At 48.5% G+C, this 22161-nt stretch overlaps 2 long non-coding RNA genes across 4 annotated transcripts; one reads left to right on the top strand and one right to left on the bottom strand.

Annotated features, from left to right (window-relative positions):
- Window positions 1-426: 426 nt before the first annotated feature.
- Window positions 427-20459, top strand: LOC122912996. 3 transcript variants are annotated; one of them, XR_006385693.1, is made up of 6 exons: window positions 427-571; window positions 11303-11335; window positions 12997-13058; window positions 15190-15649; window positions 16755-16853; window positions 20375-20459. It is a non-coding gene; the product is annotated as an uncharacterized LOC122912996 (long non-coding RNA). The 3 variants fall into 3 exon arrangements; XR_006385692.1 differs by lacking the exons at window positions 16755-16853; window positions 20375-20459 and having other exon boundaries at window positions 15190-15903; XR_006385694.1 differs by lacking the exons at window positions 11303-11335; window positions 16755-16853; window positions 20375-20459 and having other exon boundaries at window positions 15190-15903.
- Window positions 18866-19656, bottom strand: LOC122912995. Its single transcript, XR_006385691.1, has 2 exons — window positions 19394-19656; window positions 18866-19146 (listed from the first exon to the last, which is right to left on the bottom strand). It is a non-coding gene; the product is annotated as an uncharacterized LOC122912995 (long non-coding RNA).
- Window positions 20460-22161: the final 1702 nt, after the last annotated feature.

The following is a 22161-nucleotide window of genomic DNA, read 5'->3' on the forward strand; positions in this document are numbered from 1 at the left end:
AGGGAAAGGGACAGAATGAGCAAAGATGTGAAGGTGCTGACAACAAAAGTTCCCAGTTGTGAGTTGGACAGGAGGGGCAGGCGTCAGCTGCTGGGAAGGTTGGGTTTTGGGGAGGGAGGGGGGGTATAATCTATGCTCATTCAATGAACCCCACGTCAAACCCAAGTGCGCCTTTAGTGACGCCATCAGTGCCTCCCTAGTACCTTCCCTGGTGAATCCGTCCCCAAGCGTGGAGGGAACCCAGGTATTCCTGAGCTTTGGCCGGAGCAAACAGGATAAGGAGGAAATCTCTGAGAGGGAGGGACAGTCTTGTAACTCAAGGTGCTCAAAGACAGGGTGCGGGGTAATGTGTTGAAGTGATAAGCGTTAACCGAAGAACTCAGTAAAGGAGATTATTCCCGGGAATAATGAGAGACGCTGATTAGGTTTCAGGCCAGTCACCTTCCCTGCAAATCAATCAGAAGTGCCCCAGGAAGCAGACGGGCGGTTCTGTAGCTCACATGCAGATCTGGCCAAAGGATGACGGAAAGCCACTGCTGCCCAGCCAGACCGGACAGTTGGTAGAAACAAGGTAAAGCAGAGGGGCTCCCCACAAGTGGCTGAGTCCACATGGGGGATGGGGGACTCTGGAGCTGGTGGGGACCAGGAGGGAGGGAGGTGATGTGACATTGCACAGAGCCAGCTCTGATTGGGCTTAATATGAAGTGTTAGAGAAAAAACAAGGGGGAAGAATACACCTGCGGATACGATGCCACTGGAACGTGAGAGGGAATGGGGTGGAGGGAACCGGTGAGAGCTGCAGGCCGGGAGGTTGGGGGAGCCATGAGGATAATGCACGGTAGCCAGGATGGGTAAAAACAAGATGATTATGCAGAAGGCAAAGGCTCTGAGAACAATAGGTCATGGGAAAGAGGAACAAAGACCCCAGAGCAGTCCTGCTGTAGTCCTCAGGATTCGGTTACACAAAGGGGACTAAGAGTCTTTGCCAGACACAGTGACAAGCACCCTGCTGTCTGGCTGGGCTGGGAAGCCGGGCTCCATGGAAAGTGTGGACATACAGTGAGCCTTCGTGGATCGGATGGACTTTCTTTGTGGAGTGAGACATGTGGGGTCTTGCAGTTCAGCAGGATGACTATAAGTCCTCATCCAGGCCATTCGGGGCGCTGGAATGTTCCATGGCAGCATTGCTATGACAACGCTTAAAAAAAAAAAATTAGAGCCTAGCTCAGTGGCCAGCATTTTAATTATTTCTGATAGTTCTCCGTGATCTGGATGGTAGGGGTAGGGTATCTCATGGGGGACAGTATGACACAGTGCTTGAAGTATAGTATTTTGGGCTTGTGAGCTCTAATAAATCCTACTTAACAAACATGGGGCACCTGGGTGACTCAGTGGGTTAAGCCTCTGTCTTGGACTCAGGTCATGATCTCAGGGTCCTGGAATCAAGGCCTGCATCCAGCTCTCTGCTCAGTGGGGAGTTTGCTTCACCCCTCTCTCTCTCTGCCTCTCTGCCTACTTGTGATCTCTATCTGTCAAATAAATAATTAAAATCTTAAAAAACAAACAAACAAATGTCAATAAGTTGAAGAGGCCCTAAAATGAGGGAGGAAAAGCTGCTTTTGGGTAGACTGCAAGAAGAGGGAGAATCAGAGAAATGGGAAGGGGCTTCCTACTGGGGGTCTGGGTGTGACCTGTCCTGGGTTCACTGGCCTTTCCTGTTGAACCAAATCTAAGAGACAGAGCCAAAGGCTTCATCTGTTCTCTAGGTGACCCATAGTGCTTGCCCTGGCAGAGTTGTGTGCGGAGCACTGGGCTTTATTGCTCCGGGCCCTGGAGACCCATAACATGATCCGGCTATTTGACACCTGAAGAAACAAAATCAGAGATTGGGCTTCTGCCACTTGCTAGCATTTTGACCTTCTTTGCCTTGGGTTTCCTCCTCTACCCCAGAGAGCCGTTGCAAAGATCTCTAAAAAGTGAAGTCCGCAGAGACAAACAAAACCAGGTCCCTCTTGCGCACTGTTGACAAAGCTCGTGTGCGGATAGACTAGAGCCCTAACTAAAATAGAAACGATGAAATTGAGAGAGACTCTCTGTAAGATAATATCCTTACAGACTTGTTTCCAAAACTTCAAAAGCACAAAGGACTCAACATTCATGCGATCCCTTTGAATAAAGGATTTCTGTAAAACGAAAGACACAATGGCCAAAGATAACGAACAGATAACAGACTGGGCCAGGGGAGTGCAGGATCAACATCTCTAAACCAAGAGGAGACTCAGATCTAGAACAAACAGGACCTCCTGCTCATCCACAAGACAGAAGAACTGAACGGAAACACCGGCAAAGCATGATGGGTAATTTTCAGGATAAGAGACTAAAGATCGGAACAAACACATGGAGAGAAGTTTACTGGGTACAGCGTAATGGCAGGTTGAACTAAGGATATCTCCCTTTCCACCTGTTGGGCAAAATTTTAAAAGCTGAGTGACACCTCCTGGGTCAGGGATGTGGAGCCCTAAGTTCCCTACATGACCAGGAGCGAGGTGTAGGGGGTGTAGCTTCTGTGCAGAGCAATCTGCCCTATTTAGCCAGACTATCTCCACCTACCAGCCGATAACCCATAATCCGCTCCTGGGACTGTGTGTGTGTATCCTGAACCCTCTCGTGCAGGGGGCACGTGCATGTGATGCTCATCATAGCCGAGGGCTCTTGTGGGGGCAAAGAGCAGGGTACAGTCCAGGCTGCTTCGGGGCAGGCATGGACAGGTGTAGGCCTGGCGGTGGCATTCTAGGGCTCATCACACAGCCGCGAGGTGGGAGGGTAGGTGGGTCACACCAACACAGGGCCACGGGAAGAAAGCGCGCATGCGTCCTGATTTACAGGGACATAGCCAGCAGGACTAAAAATGCAAATACATGTGTAGAAAACAAACAGATTCCAACAACACAAAGAGGGGCAAACAGGAAACATGTCAGGGTGGTTGTTTGTGGGGGAAGGGAGAATGGGAATCGCGCTAAAAGGAAGACTTATTTAGAAAGAGGGTTTAGCCCAGAAACTGGCGCTCCCGGAGGGTTCATGATTATTGGCTCACCAAAAAAGAACAGTGCATTGTGTCGACTGTATCTTAATAAAACTGGAGGGAAGACAAGGAAAAGTCTAGACAGTGAGTGCTATTCCCCAAGGGCATAGTTTGGTAATAAGCTCCAGGAGGAGACAGGGTTCGATGAAAATGCACAACTTCAACAATGGTGCAGGCGCTTTGGAAGATAGTTTGGAAGTTTCTCACACAGCGAAACATCCTCTTACCATACGATCCAGCAGTATGCTCCTTGGCACTGACCCAGGGGAGATGAAAACACGTTCCTAAAAACCCTGCACACGATGTTTCTAGCCCTCTGATTCATAATGACCCCAACTTGGGAGCAGTCTGGATGTCGGTCAGCAGGTGACCAGATGAATAACCTGGTCCATCTGGACAACAGGATATTGCTGGTGCTCTCTAGCCATGGAAGGAAGTGGAAGGAACTTCAGAGCATGATACTAAGTGAGAGAAACCCACCTGGAAACCGCATACTGTAATAATTTCAACGAGGTGACATTTTGGAAAAGGCAAAGCTGTGGAAATAATGGAAAAGACAGCGGTTTCCAGGCGTTGAAGTGGCGGCGTAAACCTACAGGGTGCAGAGGGTTATGAGGGCAGTGAAGATACTCCGTATGCATGTCCATATACATTCGTCCAAACCCATAGAATGTACAACATCAAGGGTGACTCCTATAGTAAACCGTGGATGTTGGATGATCGCGATGTGTCAATTAAGGTTCCTCCTTGTTTGTTTTTTTTTTTTACAGTACCATTCTGGTGAGTGAGATGGGTAATGGGGAAGGCTATGCATGGGGGCAGGGCCTGGGGTGTGAGGGGACATCCCCAAAACTTCCTCTCAGTCTATTTGTAAACTTAAAACTGCTCTTGCAAAAATGAGGTCTTAAAAAAAAAAAAAAGAAAAAAGAGGCAATGCGGTCCACACCTGTCTTGTGTCTGCCATTTTTCAGGGGCCTTGAACAGTGTCTGGCAATGAATATGTCTTGAATGATGGAGCAGAAGCGGGTGAGTGTCTCAGCAGAATGCTTGAGTCTTCTACACCACCCGGAGGAACATTCTGGCCCTGTCCTCAAAGGGCTGAGTTAGAGCTGACCACGTTTTTGTATTACTACATCTCGTCCACCAAGATCTCAAAGCCTGCACCTGTCAGCCAGCTGTCCCTACAATGCCACCTCCCTTGAGTTAGACCTCAAGACCCTTGCTGGGAGCTCTGGAGGCTCCCACACCTTTCCATGAACCCTGCTGGAGGAGCCATCCCCTGGGTCTGTAGATCCAGGAAGCGCTAGCATTTGGTTGGCTCAGGGAAATGAGTCAGCCTCTTGCCGCACGTGGATCCAGACGGAAGGGACAGCAGACTCCAGGGCGTGAAGAAACACATCTGACAACTTTGTTATTACATCAAGAAAGCTGGAGTCAGCAGGGGCACTCTGCGGTCAGCAGACCAACAGGATGTGACAGGGTCTGTTCTGACCGCACCCCTCCCAGCACTTACAGGACAAGCCAAAGGGGAAAGCCCAGGCAGCATGACTGGCAGAAAAGTGGCCGTTTGGGCATCTGTTTTTGCTATTTTACAAAACCACGTCTTCAACAGATAAGGTAGGGCCTTCTTCGTGTTACAGCGTGTGCGCCGACCAAAGGCTTCAGGAGAGTGGCTCCTGACCGTGAAAACACCTGCTCGGTGACCCTCACACTTGACACCATCACCTCCTGGTGGCTGGGATTCCTTAGCAACCTTTCTTTCTTTTTTTTTTTTTTTTTAAAGATTTTATTTATTTATCTGACAAAGAGAGACAAGCAGGGGGAGTAGGAGAGGGAGAAGCAGGCTTCCCGTGGAGTAGGGAACCTGATGCGGGGCCGGGATCACGACCTGGGCGGAAGGCAGACCCTTCACCGACTGAGCCCCCCAGGCGCCCCTTCTTAGCAGCTTTTAAGGGACATTTGCTTCTGCTCCCATTTTGCTCATGGAGGCCATGGGCTTCCTCTAGGAACTTCAGGGCAGCGGTGTCAAATGTTGGCTGCATGTTAGAAAGAGGTAGAGAGCTTTCTAAAATCCCAGGACCCAGACTGCACCCAGATCAATTAAACTAGAACCTGTGGGAGTCAGGGGATGGGCATCAGTGCTCCCTAAACTCCCCACGGTGGTCCCCGCGTGCTGCCAAGGCTGAGCAGCACCGTTGTTGTAAAGATCTGTTAAAGTGTGAAGAACCATTCCATCAGTGAAGGCTGGTGCCCCCACTTTCGTCCTGGGCATTTCCTGGGCCAGACTGTAAGGAAGAATCCTCTGTCCAAAGCCCATAGTCTGCTGGCCCTCCCTCTGTGGGTCCCAGGGGACGTGGCTTTGCTGAGGGCACAAGTGTGACCAAAGGCCTTCAAGCCCTACCAGCCATCAGAGCCTCAGTATCTCTCCTCCTAGATCTGCCATTTGCCTGGTGCTGATTGGAGGGGACTCTGGGACCCACACTTTCTCCTCCAGCTCTCCTCAACTCTGCCTCAAGACGGTCTGTCCCATAGTTCTCCTGCCATGGAAGGGTGGGACTAGATTTAAATGGACAAGATAACAGATGTAACTGAGAGGGTGTGAGAAGATTTGACCCTATCTGCCAGAGTTAGGGTCGGCACTGATCCTGGCAACCATTTGGGCTCTCCTCCTAAGAGAAACTCTCCAGATAGCTAAGACTAGAAAGGACAATAGCTAATACTTTCCTTCCTTCCTTTCTTTCTTCCTCCCTCCCTCCCCCTCTCCCTTCCTTCTTATTTTTTGAGAGAGAGAAAGAAGGGGAGAGAGGGCATGTGTGAGAGCAGAGGGGAGGGGCGGAGGGAGAGGGAGAGAAGGAGACTCCCCGCTGATCATGGAGCCTGCTGTGGGACTTGATCCCACAACCCATGAGATCATGACGTGAGCCAAGAGTTGGACGCCCAACTGAGCCACCCAGGCACCCCAGCACTTTCTTTTTAAGTGGTGGTAAAATATATGTGGCCCAAAATTTACAGTTTTCACCATTTTTAAGGGCACAGTTCAGCGGCATTAAGTACATCACACTGGTATGCCAGGGTCACCACCGTCCTTCTCCAGAACTTCTCCATCTTCTGGAACTGAAACTCTGTCTCCATTCAACAAAAATCCCGACTTCCCCTCCCCCCCCAGCCCCTGGAAACCACCATTTTGTTTTCAGTCTGTAAATCTGACAACGCTAGGTACCCCGTAGATGCAGAATCCTAGAGTATTTGTCCTTTTGTGACTCATTTATTTTCCTTAACATCACGTCCTGGAGGTTACTCTATACTGAGTGATACTCCTCTGTCTGAATAGACCACATTTCATCCATTCCTTCATCAGAGATGGACGCGTGGGTTGCTACTACCTTTGGGTTACACAAGAACTAACACTTTCTGAGCACTCTCCACGTGCCAAGCGCTCTGTGAAGTTGTGCGCTCATTTTCACATTCACCTGGGGAATCCTCCCGACAACGTATGAGTTAGGTTCTGTTATCTTTGACATGTTTCAGACGAGGGAACTAAGACACAGAGACGTAAAGTAGCTTGCCTGGGTAGCCAAGCAAGTCAGGACTCCAACCCGGCTTGTGAGGGCAGCAGGTTTCGCTGGGTCGCCTACCTGCGCCAGTTGTCTGTGATATGACAACAGGAGGGCACTGTGGCCACCATGTGTTCAAATTATTTAACAAGTAGGAAAACTGAGGATGTAAGGTGTGAAGTGACTTGCCCTGTAGCTATGGTGACCATATTATCTGAACCCACACACCAAGATGCATGGTTTCATTTTTTTTTTTTTTAAGATTTTACTTAACTTATTTGACAGAGAGAGACAGGGCAAGAGAAGGAACACAAGCGGGGGAATGGTGAGGGAGAGGGAGACTTCCTGCTGAGCAGGGAGCCCAATGTGGGGCTGGATCTCAGGACCTGGGATCATGACCTGAGCCAAAGGCAGACATGTAATGACTGAGCCACCCAGGCGCCCTGGGTTTGATATTTTTAATACATTTTGGTTTAAAAAAAAAAAAAAAAGTCGAGGTAGGAGGTGTAATTTGAACGAACCCTAAACTGTCAGTGGTGCTGAATCATCTTGAAGGTTTATAATGGGCTCACCTAGGCAGAACATTCTGGATCAGCGCTGTTCTGGAGGACTTACGCCCCTCCCACTGCAGTCCGAGTTCCGTCTTCATTTAGAGCTCACCAGACATGGCTGAGGGAGCCCTGAGTGTGACTCCTCCTGGTGGACGTGGGTAATATCAGGAAGAGCTAATTTCTGCTCCTGCACAACACGGCCCAGGGTTTAATCCCGCCTGGTCGCAGCCTGGCTCACAGGACACGGAGTCTCACAGGGAGACCAGGGAGGACAGAGGAAGTTAGATTAGCCCAGTCCATGGGAAGGATGCACAGCAGGGTCTTGGGTCGGAGAGGACAAGGAGACTCTGTTTCCAAGGACTCCTGAGTCACACTTTCCACCTTCAGATTTCATCACGTTCACGGTTCGCAGCAGCCCCCTGGTAATTCCCACCTCAGGTCCCAATGAGCAACTCATTTTCACATCGCTACCACATAGATCTTCTAAGACGGGAGGTTACTGTCCTCCTCAGAAACCCACAGTGGCTCCCCATTGCCTGCAAAGTAGAATTAGCGTGACCCCACCCGGCTTAGGATGTCTTCCATTCCTGAGCCCCAGACTTCCTCCCCAGCCTCATTTGCGACCTACTTCCTTCCCATGCATATGCTCTAAGACACTCTGTGAGCTGCCATGCCTCCCCTGGATGCCTTTTCCTGCTCATCCCACACCTTGGTGCCTCCTCCTCTGCAGACCTGCCCCTCCCGCTCCTTCCTCAATGCCATCACTGCAAATAGCAGGTGGGTCTACGCAGCCCTCGTGGGGTCCTGTCTTGCCTTCCCGTAAGGTGTTTGCAAGCATTTCATAAACACAGTAAGTTCCTTGAGGGCATTGACCATGAACTCACCTTTGTGAGGGCAGAAACCCGAACTCTGCTAGTTCTTGGCAATATGATATCCTCTCTGGGTACAGCATCCTTTCCCAACCACCATCTCTCTGTCCTTTTTTGTGTTACAGCAATTCTTAAAATGGAATTGGAGGAAGGTGAAGAGTGTTGAACAGCGGTCATGGTGAACACTGTTCCTGCCTAGAGTCCAAGGCACTGATGACTTAGGGCAGGACAGAGTCTCGAAAGGAGGAGCACTCAAACAGGCAGCTGCATAAAAGAACAGCCCTGTTTTGTCTCCTGTTGCCTCGACCCATTGCAGATGGAATGTGGTTCCCAAGGAGTCACCAAAATTCCTTTCTCTAAGCAGATCCCCTGGAGCAAAAGCCCAGCACATTCTACTCTAGGCCTCCAGTAGCATTTGCTTCATTCAGCATCAGCCTCCTTCCTTAGTCCTCTCCTCTTGTCCTCAGGCTGGTCCTTGCCTAAATCCCCCAAACTGGATTGTCCTCTTGGGATCAACTCACGTCAGCGATGCTCTGTCTTCATCTGGGTGTGCTGTCCCCAGACCCCTCGGCCCCCCACAGGAGGTTGTTTGCTACAATAATGCAGAAGAACTAGGCCTTGGTCTACATCGGAGATCTTTCTGAGCTCCAGATCAGGATTTCTGACTCCTAACTGAGTCATCCCAGCTGGGCATCCCAAACAGCCACGATGTCCCTCCTAACTCACTGAGGCTCTTACTGGGAGGCATAAACTTACATTATTGGCCCCAATTCCTTACCGCTCTGTCACCATGCAGGCAGAGTAGATTCCCCCAGCCCTTGATTTTGGGCTTGGCCATATGATGTCCTTCAGTCAAGGGCAAAACACTGCCCCGGATGAGCTTCTCACAAATGCCGTGAGACGAGCTTCCTCTGGGTAGCTCCTGCCTCCTGAGTCAAGCTCAGAATGAACACACCTGATAGGGCTTCGGTGGCCGATGTTCAAACCTCGTGTGAGGAGCAGACGGACCAGAGCCAGGGGCCCTGCTGACCCCCAGAGCTGTGAAAACAAAGGACCCTGGTTTTAAGCCCCTGAATATTGGGCTGGTTTATTACACGGCATTTTTGTAGCAATAGCTGACCCATACCGTCTTCCATACAGGTGAATGTATAAAATAGAGGCACACAAATTAAGATTAGTTTCACAGGGAAAACCCACGACACTGCCACCAAGGTCAGGAAGTGAAACATGGCTCGTTGTACCTCCATGTGCCTCTCCCTGATCACCAGCCCCCATTTCTCCCTCAGCCCTTGAAGGGATCACAGTTTTGACTTCTTAAAAAATACAATTTTTTACTTTTCTTCATACCTTAGGGTCAAGATATGCCTCCCTCACTTAGATAGTTGGCTTTTGATTGTCTTTGTTCTTGATATAAGAGAAATCTTCTGGTTTGTGCATTCTGTCCCCATTTTATTGGCTCGATAGGCTTCATCATAACCACCCTTATTGCTACACAGAGCTACGTGTGTTCATTTCCATCACTGTGTGATGTTCGTTATGGGAACAAGCTATACTTTATTTATTCTGTTGATGAGTAGTTCAGATGTTTCCTGTTTTTGTTATTACAAGTAATCCTGTGGGAGCATTCCTATGGATCAGGGGTTGGCAAAACTTTTTCTGTAAAGGACCAGATAGTAAACCTTAGAGGCATTGTGGTCACATATGGTCTCTGTTGCATGTTCATCTTTGTCTTAAAATACACTGAAAAGGCGAGGTCTGGATGTAAGAAAACCAGTGGAGGAGGTGAAGCAGGGCAGTGACAGGGCTGAGCTCTGCTTTAAAAGGATCACTTTGTGGTTTGAAGTGGCGGGGGGGTGGGAGGTTGGGGTACCAGGTGGTGGGTATTATAGAGGGCACGGCTTGCATGGAGCACTGGGTGTGGTGAAAAAATAATGAATACTGTTTTTCTGAAAATAAATAAATTGGAAAAAAAAAAGGATCACTTTGTGGATTTGGGGAGGACAAGAAAGGAGGTGGGGAGACATAACAGAAGGTTACTGTTGGGGTCTCACGACAGTAGTAGGAGCTCAGGCCAAGCTGCCTAAGTTGCCGATCCTCAACCTCCTTCTCCAGCATCAGCCTCTGCTTCTCCCCCTTAGGTGCCCACAGCTCCAGCCACCCTGACCTGAGCCAGTGTCTGGGTCAGCCTGCTCTCTTCCCTCAACTCCTCACACGCCACTTCTGCAATCCCTCTCTGCTAACCCAGCAAGCACTGTTCAGATAGCCTGTGGATCCTTCCAGGGCAGATCTGGAAGGATCTGTCTATCCCACTAGACTCTTCCAGCAGCCAGTGAGGTCATCCCATACCATAACATGTAATGATAAATGTGATACAGACCCTAAATCTGTTTCCTCACTGAACTTTAGACACCTCTTATCTTTGGGTTTTATCTTTATAATTATGCCTACCACAGGCCATTGAGTAGGCACTATAGACAAGAACATGGAGCTCATCCATTATCTGGTAACCCGGTTGGAGATCAGCAGGGGAGATAGAAGGCTGACTATGGCGATTAGGAAACAGGGCCACGCAATGAGCCAGGAGGCTGGGTCACAAGGGAAGAGACAGTTTGGTAAAGGGGTCAAATCACGGGAACTTACAGGGTATGTGGACTTCTTGAAAGAATTGAGGAAGGTAGGGATGTCTAAGCTTGGCTTCCAGAGCAATGGGCCCCCAACAATGCTGGAGAGAGTGAAGCTAGAGGTGTCCAGGGCTGGAAATTTCCTAAAGAGGAAGCTAGGAGCATACCTAATTGCGGCTTAACAGATACATCTCTCTTATCTCTTGTCTTGCCAGTTAGCAAGTGGTTTACAGCCGCCCCCATTGTAAGATGTGACCACAGGCACCGTTTCTGTTCCGTGGTGGTTCCTGGCTCTGTTCCCACCTGTTCTCCAGAGAAGTTGCAACACAGGGCTAAATTAGTGCATTAAAAAAAAAAGGAAAGTCAAACCCTCCAGTTAGTTGGCTATTGAGATTCTAGATAAAGAAAATGGAAGGACAGAGGGAGGAAGAGAGGAAGAAGGAGGTGGAGCTGAGCCAAGGGGAGGGACAGAGAATACTGGGGAAGGATAAGTACATTATTTTGCTTTTTTTTGTTGTTAAATAAACTTTTATATTACTTATAATAGTATAACAATGAGTGTGTTTTACTGAAACACAGAAAATTATTTCAAGATGGGGTTGACCATTGTTTCCCAAACTTTCAGGAACTGATCCATGTATTACCAGTTCAAAAAGAAGTAAGTATAAGAGTGAGGAGAGATTTTCTAGAATGTTTCATAGCAATCTGAGAGAATGATTTTTCTTCCTTTCTCCCTCCCTCCTTCTCCCCTTCTTTTCTTTTCTCTCTCTTCCTTTCTCTTTCTTTCTTTCTTCATCCTTTTTAAAAGATTTTTTATTTTTAAATAATCTTTACACTCAACACAGGGCTCAAATTCACAACCCTGAAATCAAGAATTGCATGCAATCTGAGGGTTTTGAAGGGGCGGGGGGGTGGGAGGTCGGGGTGCCAGGTGGTGGGTATTATAGAGGGCACGGATTGCATGGAGCACTGGGTGTGGTGCAAAAATAATGAATACTGTTATGCTGAAAATAAAAAATAAATTAAAAAATTTTTTTAAAAAAGGAAAAAAAAAAAAAAAGAATTGCATGCTTTACCAACTGACCCAACTGGATGTTCTAGAGAGTGATTTTCTCATTGTTGAGTCTAATAATGACAAGAGAATTTATGTTTTGTTCTTTTTAAAATTTCATTTTCTTGATGCAGGGCAAACAAATTCCTTCTCTAGGTTTTTCAGCTATCCTGTGGGTTACACTGGTTTAATACGGAATAACAGGAGAAAAGTATGCACATTTATTTAATATAAGTTTTCTGCAACCTGGGAACACTGATAAGGGTTCCATAGTAATGAAGACCCAGAGAAGTGACAAAACCTACATGTTTTGACACCAGGTTGAACAAAGAGAGGCAACTGTAGATAAGTCACTAAAACATAGGGGAGGCTAAGGGAAGAGAATTATTTTAATAATGTCTGTACAGAACTTTCTCAACTTCAAATTCCTGCCCTTGATGATAAGAAATATTAAAAGTCTTAGGAACCAAAATGCAACTCTCTGAAGGGGTTTTCCCCAGAACCACATCTGCCCTCCAGGTGACTGTCAAGATCTCCATGGGTGTCAGAGCTGTTGAAGGCAGTTCAGAATGTCCTGGATCCTGCTGAGAAATGTCTGCCACCTTAAGCTTCTATCTCAACATTTGAGGCAGGAGGCTATAAACCAAAACTCAAAAGAAGCACTTCTCCTCCTCCTTCTTCCTCTTCTTCTTCTTCTTCTTCCTCTTCTTCTTCTTCTTCTTCTTCTTCTTCTTTTTAAATATTAAGTACAATATCTTGCATATAGCAGACATTTAGTATTGTTTTTAAAGATTTTATTTATTTGAGAGAGAGCGCAAGAGGGGGGATGTTCAGCAGGAGAAGCAGACGCCCCGCTGGGCAGGGAGCCTGATGTGGGACTTGATCCCGGGACTCAGGATCATGACCTGAGCTAAAGGCAGATACTAAACCAACTGAGCCACCCAGGCATCCCAAAAGAAGCGCTTCTGAAGGAATCCATAAAGTCCACCCATCTACTTCTTCAGGGAGGCCAAGAAGCAAGTCTTCAAGGAACTCTGAGTCCAGCTGGGAAAATGACACAGCACTGAACGTGCCAAATGACAACATGGCGACGGGTACAAATATGGTATAATACATTTGTCAAAGCAGCATGTATGCATGTGGAGTTCAAATTAATGAGAGAAATTACTGTGTGAAGAGAAGCTTCTTTGAAGACGGTGAGATGGGTCTAAAAGGCTGGTAGAAGTTTAATGGAGAGGAAGTGATTTGTTGTTTTGCTTTTTGGCTAGAAGGCGGAGGAGAGAATGGCAGTAGAGTCATGCTGGCCGGAAGTCACCTGCAAATGACTCAGGTCTGTATCTTGGGGTTATCTGCATGCCAAGGAGTTATAAAACCAGACTCAGAGAGCGCCCATGGTGTTGCCTATAATTGCATGAATTGAGATAAGGAAGAGGTAGTCTGGAATTAGGGCTGGCTAACCAGGATGATGACATCTCTGGTCATATATAGTGGAGGAGAAGCAGGAAGCTCGGCATTTCCAAGGAGAATGGACAGTGTCATCTAAACATAAAATGAATGTGAGTGTGACTGTCTGGAATATGCAGAGGGACCTGTCCCCATCCCAGCCCCTCTATAGTCAGCGTGATCTGTGGGTACCTCTCCCGTCCTGAAACCTTGTGCTCTAGGTATGTTCCCAGACACACGACGCAGAGAGAGGGTGGGGGGCTGCAAGGTAGAGCTGAATTCTTTGCCCAGAAGAGAGGCCCCTGGAACACAGCCTGGGTAGCTTCTGGCAAGGTGGGACCATCAGCCATGTTACACCACCTGGTCTCTTTCCAGAACATTCTCTTGCACCCTTCAGTTCATAAGTTAAACCTCTCTCTTTCTGGGAAAAAGGTGAGGTGGTTATTTTTCATTTTCAGAAATCCTCAAGAGACAAAACCAACATTTAAGGACCAGAGGGGAAGCAGAACAGATGTCTGCCAGCTCTCTCTTGCTTAGCACTCAGAGTGGGCCAGTCCTGCAGGAGGCTTGCGAGCCCTTGCTGGACCCCACTATCCAGGATCCTTTGCCTATTCATGTAGTAGATACCAGTGTAGGGAACTGAGAGGTAGGGAGCAAACAGCACAGCCCCCACAGTCCAGAGAGCCTCTGCTCTCCGAGCTCATCACGTTCCTCCATACTGGCTCAGCTCCTGAGTTCTTGCTACCCAACATGGTCAGAAGCCTAGGATCATCTAGATTCTTCCATCTCTTTTGCACTCCTTCCCCTCATCACCCTCCTCTCTCCCTCATCATCTAACTCATCTCACACTCTCCATCTCACATACGCACGGGTGCTGGGTATGGTGGCCCTCCTTGTGTGCAAGTCTGGATGTCTCCAGAGTGTTAAATTTAACAAAAGATAAATAAAATTTCTCAAATTGGTCCCATCGGCTCTGTTTGGAACCCAGAAGCTCCCTGCGTCTTTACTGTCTTGGTGCCTCCCGCCCTTGCCCTGCTTAGCCCCCAGCCTCCATCCCCTCTACCAGCCAACCTTTGAATGACCAATGTTCTTCCCTCCATACTGAATGTACATGGTGGTGGGGGGGTCCCCTCCTTCTACACAATGATTTAAACTGCTTTCAACTCAAGTTGCCGTGAGATGTAGGGCAAGGTTAAGCCCTCTGCCAGGCATGAGTTCTCCTGGGGACCAGGGCTTGGGACCCCGGCTCTGGTCCAAGTCCAGTGGCCCAAGGTGTAAAGAGGAGCCATACCTGTGCTCCAGGTCCTTCAGAATGACAGGCACAAACATGCCACCGATCCTCGCCAGTGCTTTCGCTTTCACTTGTTTGAACCTCAAAACAGACCCATGGGGAAGACAGGGCATGTTTTTGGTTCTTTCCCTCTGCGTGTTCTTGGTAAGGCATGAAATGCACGCTTCCCCCAGAGGAAGGCTGACACATGTCTGCTTCCAGCAAATTAACCAGCTCCTCTCAACTGACTGACTTGTCTGAAACACGGTTCCAGTGCCAAAGCAAATAGAAAAGAGAAGCCCTGTAGGAAAAAGGAAAGCAGACACAAATTCCAGCTCACTAGGATGTATTTTTTTATTTGTTTTTTATTTTTTGTTTTTTTGAGATTTTATTTATTTATTTGACAGAGAGAGACAGCCAGAGCTGGAACACAAGGGGTGGGGGGGGTGCGAGAGGAAGAAGCAGGCTCTCTGCGGAGTAGGGAGCCCGATGCAGGGCTCCATCCCAGGACCCTGGGATCATGACCTTAGCTGAAGGCAGATGCCCAACAACTGAGCCACCCAGGTACCCTAGGATGTATTTTTAAAGGCATGTTATTTTATGCAACAACAACAACAAAAAAACACTGATTATTTGGGTGACCAGCCCGAAATCCCGAGGTGAGCTAATGGGCCCAGAGTGATTTTAGTGGTCAGAGTGGGAGTGATAATAGCAGCGGCAGACTTATCTCCTGATTCTCTTGTACCAGGAGCGGCAAGAAGAGGTTTTCTCATTGAATTCGCACAATGACCTTGACATATGAATTGCTCACCCTGCACATAGATGAGGAAACAGAGAATCCCAAGTCCTGGAACCAGAAATGGGTTACCTGATCCCCCGACTCCGTGGCCCATGTCTCTTAACGGCTGCACTAGAGGTCCCCTGGCTACACCAAATGGTTTCCTGGCTAGGGTCAGAGCTGGGATGACACTCGGGCCGGGGATCTCTGCATCATACCCGTTGTCCTCTCAAATAGTAGCCAACGGCTCTCCTGGACCGATGGGGGTGTAGCCGGCAACATCCAGATGGTGGGAAACTCTTCACGTCTGCTACAAAGAAATGGTAGTGAAAGGAAGGATCCAGAAGGAAGTTCAGAAATTTAAGAGACTGAAAAGACACATGTCATTAAAGATGCACAAGCCTAAATAAAATATAGGAGGCACATCTGGGTAAGAAACTGCCAAAAGCTGAAGTCTTGATTGCTCTACAAGGCAGGAGGAGAGCTCCCGTTGGGGGAGGGGTGTGGTTGGCACGGGGGCCCACAGAAGGGACCCAGGGAGTGCTGGGAAATCTCTCTTGACCTGGGTAGCGACTACCGCCCCGTGTTCACCTTCCACTGATCTGTTAAACCGTATGTTTGCTTTGTGTGGTTTGTTTTATTTTAAAATTCATTTTATTGTTGTGTGTACTTGGGTTTTATTTGACAGCAAAATGAGTTTAAAAATTTTCCCCAGGGCTAGTCCCAGGGCTGCCCCACGAAGGCCCCTCCTTCTGGTGTCTGTCCTTCCATCCTGCCTCGGCCATAATCTTGATCCATTCAGAACTTTTCTAGGGCAGGCAAGGTCCAGACAGACTTATTGCAAGCCCATCTGTGTGTGCGTGTGTGTGTGCGCGTGCGCGCGTGTGCATGTCCCCTTCTCCCATCACAGATGTCCCCGCCTCACTTCTCAGATACACTTTTCTGGGTAGAAGCCTCTCTGTTCACAAGTCCATTTGCCTCTGTGGCCACTTTCAATCTTCACAACTCAGGCGTGAGAAGATCCCCGGGGAGGGAGTCTGACCGGAGTCTCTGCTCTCTGGGAGGTCCTTAGTGCTCCCAAATTGCTTCCTGAATGGAACTTCCCGACATGGCTTGCAGAGACCTTCTCTCTCAGTTGCTCATATTGGTTTCATTGCCTACCTGGTTGTCAGGTAGGCTTCCTGTTTTTTGGGGGGTGTTTTATTTTTTTTTTTTAGATTTGTTTATGAGAGAGAGAGAGTGCACCTGTAGGCACACACACACAAGCGGGGGGGGGGTGCAAAAGGAGAGGGAGAAGCAAACTCCCTGCTGAGCAGGGAGCCTGAGTTGGGGCTCAATTCCAGGTCTCCGGGATCCTGACCTGGGTGTAAGGCAGATGCTTCACCGACTGAGCCACTCAGGTGCCCCAAACCTCCTGTTTTTACCACAGAAAGATCACCTTCCCATCTGCATCTGCTCTTTTCCTCTCTTTCTCTTCACTCTGGTTTCACACTAATTTTTGCTTCTTTTTCTGCTTTTGGGGAAAAAAATGAAAGGAAAGAAAAGGAGCAAGAGAAACAGAAAATAGACAGACCTCTACTGGCTCCGTCCAGGATGCTGTCCGCTTGGCCACACGTGCCCTCCACTGCCCCAGGGTAAGGAAGTCACCCCTCCCTGCCCCCATCCCTCAAACAGGCCCTGGTGGGAGCGGGCGCTGGTGTCCTGCTGTTGTCTGTGGGGAGGGGTCCTGTGTACCTCATGGGGCATTTGTACCGTCTCTTCTCTCCAACAAGGCGAGAAGAACCTCCCTACAGAGGAGCTCAAATGTCCCCAGAGAGGCCTGGGCAGAAAAGATAAAGTGGAAAAACCCACAGTCAAAAAGGAAAGAAAAACAGAGGTGTGGCCTTAGGAAAGGACAAATGTCTGTGTTTCCCAAACATGGCTGCCAGACGCTAATGACACACACAGGAATTCTGTCTGCCTTTGGTGTCCAGGGGGCCATCATCTTTTCTTTTTTTGGTCCGGAACCAGTTTTTACTGGCTAACCAACTCTGAGGTCCTTGCGTTTTCCTTGGGTCTGTTATTTCCCCTGCTGCCTTATGGGCTATTTTGTCCTCTCTGTTTTCTCTCCTGCTGCCCCGTCCTCCTTGGCCTAGAAAGATCCCAGTGAACACCATCGGACTGGGTGTGCGCCAAGAGATGGAGCGAATGAGGGACTGGGAACAGAGTCCCTTCACTTTCCACCATCTTAGCGGTTCCCCTTCCTGCTTTCTGTCATTTTGACAATCCTAGAAGTACCAGTCGGAGAACAAGCCTTAATAATAAGTCTTTGCACTGTAGTGAGGCTCAGGGGGACCAAAGTAGCAGGAGCTAAAGGTGGAGTTTGAGGGATTGCAGACGAGGTGTGGACAAGGTCCAAATGATACCCAGACCTGTATCAACTCAGGGTTTCCGCACGCAGCAAAGCTTCCTGGATCCACGATGACACCTGAGCTGTGGCTTTGTAACCCCTCCCTGTGCAGCGGACGTGCAGATACTCCCCACTGGGGATCAGTACCCCCTGCTGGTGCCTGCTCCGACCCCAGCCCCCTGTGTGGGTGGCACTGAGAACTGGGCCAGGAGCTGCCTTCCTTCAGCTCGCAGCTGGTGGAATCTGACAGGTTTGCGGATGGAAATCACGTCCTGGCTCATACGGGTCATTTAGCCTCAACGTGAACACACAGCATGCCAGAAAAATCCAAAAGAAAGTAAATTTGGGGAGTGCATTCGTGTCCTAAGGCAGCTGTAACAAATTACCGCAAACTGGGTGATTCTGAACGACAGAAATGCTCCGTGTCCCAATTCTGGAGGCCAGAGTCTGGAATCAAGGTGTTGGCGAGGCCGTCCTCCCTCCTAAGGCTCTAACGGGGGAGGATCTTTGTTTCTTCCAGATCCTGGGGTCTTCAGATGTTCTTTGGATTGTGGCAACATCATTCCGCCTCCGCTCCTATCTTCACATGGCTATCTCCTCTATGTCTGTGTCTTCTAGGGACATTTGTCATTGGCTATCCGGCCCACCTGGGTAATCCTGGCTGATCTTACCATGAGACCGTTAGCTTAATTATATCTGCAAAGACCATGTTTCCAAGTGCATGGACCATGGTTCCGCCACTCAAGCCTCTGTCAGTGATATTCCCAGGGTTTGGGAAATGCCCTTGACTCCTTCATGTTGTCACCCCTGTTGTGCACCTACTATGTGTCCGGCACCGTTCTGGATGCTGGGGACACAGGAGTGCAGGTTCCCGCTCTTCATGGAGCTTCCATCCTAGGGGGAGGCGACAGGCCATATCTCATTAGATAAATAAACAAAAAATATTAGGGAATGGCGAGGGCCCTATGGGAAATGCAACGAGGCCCCATAATGGAGCAGCAGGGTGGCCTGTTCCAGACTCAAAGGAGGGGCTTTTGCTGCAGAGGTGATGTGAAGCTGGTGTCCGAGTGTCGGGAAGGTACCACTGTGCGAAGACATGGCAGAGAAGCCACACAAGCAGGGGCCCTGAGGTGGGAGTGAGCTGAGCACTTTTGAGAAGCAGAAAGACAGCCAGTGAGGCTGGAGCTCGGTGATCAGGAAAGCAAGTGACACGCGATGGGGCTGGAGAAGCAGACTGAGATCACAGAAGCCAAGAGGCCAGGTAGGAAGCTTGGCTTTTATTCCCAGAGCCAGGGGAATCCGTTAGGTTTCAAACAGGGGGACATTGTGAGCTAACCTAGGATCTGGCTGTTCAGTAGGGAATGAACCAAGGAAGGGGAAGGTCTACAGAAGAGGCAAGTTACAAGTTAGGAGGTTCCTTCTGTGACAGCCAGAGCAGGGGGACAGGAGTTTGGACCAGGGTCTGGTTATAGGGGTGGAGGGGACGATTCCAGAAGCCTCCTGGAGGTACAGGTGAGCAAACTTCCCACAGATTGGTCCTATGGGGTTAGAAAAAGAGATACTCAAGAATACATCTTAGGTTTTAGAAGCAAGCAATTGAGTTTCCTTCCCCCCGCAAAAAACTATAGTGAAATATGTATAACATAAATGTTACCACTTAATCCATTTTTAAGTGTACAGTCAGTGGCATTAAGTACTACCATGATATTTTGCAAACCATCGCCACTACCCACTTCCAGAATTTTCCTGGGTTTATTTTTGTGGACCGAATGATCTGGTACTCACTGAATTCCATGGAAAGCGGAGACCGGGGATTTTCTTGGCAGTTGCTGCTACTACATGCAAGGACCTGTCTCTGATGTTTCCTCCAATTGTTTCCAGTGGGCTCCTGGGCACCGGGAACATGATGTCATCTTCTATTTTTCTCTTGATTTTGCCTCAGCAAATCCTAGGAACAACCCTGGGCATGGTGCTGAACAGTGAGTTCCTCTTCACCTTGCTGGAGACCAAGCCCTGGGGCTCCATCCTTTCTGCCTCCCTCCCACAATATGCGCAGGGGAGTGTTCTGAGCAGAGCCGGGGTTAAAGTCCCTTTAATATTAACCTGAAGTCTTGCTCTCTCTTGCCCACAGCAGGGAATCGGTTACAGAAAGGTAGGCCGAAGGACAAAGAGGGCAGATGTCTCCAACTGAAACCCTAGAGGAGGGAAAACAGGGTTGCAGAGCCCTGCAGAGAGGGTGGGGAGAGTGGGGAGCCGGAGGGCCTGGTTTGCAAAGACATTTTGGCCTCTAAGAACTGGCTCTAGAGAAGTCTCTAACTATTAAAAAAAGCAAAGGCCGCCTGTGGAGAACTCTCACTTGGGAATGCGGACTAAGGTTGTATGCGCCCTTCCTCCCCGGGAAGAAGAGCTCCATGGAGTTATGTGTGTGAAGCAGTAACATTTTCTTCTAGGGTTTAACTCAGGATTAAGACAGTGCAGATCTCTTGTTTTTGAAATGGTTGCATTTTGATAGCCATCTGGAAAGATGCTTAGTGGGGTATCCTGTAGATACTCCCGGAGAAGAACTGTCATATGGTACGTTGGCAAACTAGTTCAGAGACTGGCACAGGGGAAAACCAACTCATCTTACCATCCTACTGCTCTAAGGAACTTACATAATTTAATGTCTGTATCAGGTTTCACCCAGCCTTTCAAGTAGAAGCAGAATTTATACTGTGTTCACAATGGTCACCAGTTACAGAAATTCAGGTCTGGTCTGTGTTTCAGATCAATTATAAGAGCAAGCGAGGCCAGGCCAGGGTCTTACAACTCCTGCTCCCACCACCGCACGTGAGCTCGATGAGGGTAGTCGTTCATTGTCGGGCGCGTCTGTCCCGAGCACTCTCTACGTGCATACTCCTGGTAAAGACTTATGCAAAAAAGAAGATAGCTTCTGCTTTGAAAGGCGGACAAAGACGCAGACATCATGTCCAGCGTAGGATCTCATCTCCCACAATAATTCGAAAGGTAAACCCCCGGAGACAAATGCAGGGCGAGGGGAGGACCTCAGAGCCAGGTGCACCCCGAGGGGCTTTTCACAAGCCCTCTCAGAAGACCCTCCTCTTAGAGAAGTCTTTCCTACCTCTGCAAACCACTGACTCCCGTCTTCATCTGGCATCAAACCATCTACCCCTAATTCACTTTATAATATTTGGGCAACAACTTCGATCATCCTTTTTTTTCTTTCAAATTATTTTTGGACACGTGACGGATGAAAACAAGCATGTTCATCAACAGCCTTATTTCATGCTAATGAGGATCCGTGGGTGTCAGAATGAGCAACAGCTCAGCGAGAGTAGGTTTCCATCACCCCAGGGATGGGGAGAACCACTACACCCCAGACTCAGTTCTCAAAGCTCTAAGCATTCAGATGGAAAACAGGCTGCATTTCAGGGGCTCCGCAAACCATTACTATATCAAGCCAAGGCCAGTAAAGACACCATGTGCTATGTCCTCCCAAGTCACCCCAGGGGCAAGAACCCACTACTGGTTTACTTGTTAACCAGTGTGGAGCAGGTAAACCTAGCCCAGCCCGTTCCTCTGGGAGAACTGGGGCTCAAGGGCCTGATCTGTCCTCTAGGATCACCAGATGGATATTTAGGGTTAATCATATATAGGAAGTTAAAACCATGCTTAACACTTTGGATGAACTAAAGACTTTCTGCCTCAGTTTCTCTACTAATTCATTTGCCTTCTCTTTATTTATTTTTTTAAGATTTTATTTATTTATTTATTTATTTGACAGAGACACAGCAAGAGAGGGAACACAAGCAGGGGGAGTGGGAGAGGGAGGAGCAGGCTTCCCGCAGAGCAGGGAGCCCGGTGGGGTCTTGATCCCAGGACTCTGGATCGTGACCTGAGCTGAAGGCAGAAACCTAACGACTGAGCCACCCAGGTACTCCTGCCTTCTCTTTAAAGTGACAGTTCACAAAACCAGGATACTCAGAGCAAAGTTTCAGACAAGGGAGTCTACTGTGGCTCTAGAGGGTTAGTCCCCAGAGGAAATATCTAATTTTTAGATATTGTGATAGTTTTTATAATATTTCAAAGCATGCCAAAGAAGTATAGAGGATGATACAACACTCATTTTTTTTTAAGATTTCTTTTATTTATTTATTTGACGCATGGAAGAGAGAAAGACAGCAACAGAGGAAATTCAAGCCCTGGGAGTGGAAGAGGGAGAAGCAGTCTTCCCACTGATCAGAGAACTTGATGTGGGGCTCGATTCCAGGACCCTGGAATCATAACCTGAGCTGAAGGCAGACACTTAACGACTGAGCCACCCAGGTGCCCCAACACTCATGTATTGATGACTTTGCTGAACACCCAAAACATTACAGATTTATTTGTAGCCCCAATTCAATTTCCCTTTCGTCTTGGAGGTAAAATAAAACTCAGGATAGTAATTTGCAGGTCCACGTGTGTATTTATGCTTGTACAACTTGTGCAGGTATCCAGAAGCACAAATAGTACTGATTTGTGGGTATTCAATTTTTCAAAAAACTTGGTGTCAT

This window comes from Neovison vison, chromosome 7 (genome assembly GCF_020171115.1).
Source record: "Neovison vison isolate M4711 chromosome 7, ASM_NN_V1, whole genome shotgun sequence".
NCBI classification, from domain to species: domain Eukaryota; kingdom Metazoa; phylum Chordata; class Mammalia; order Carnivora; family Mustelidae; genus Neogale; species Neogale vison.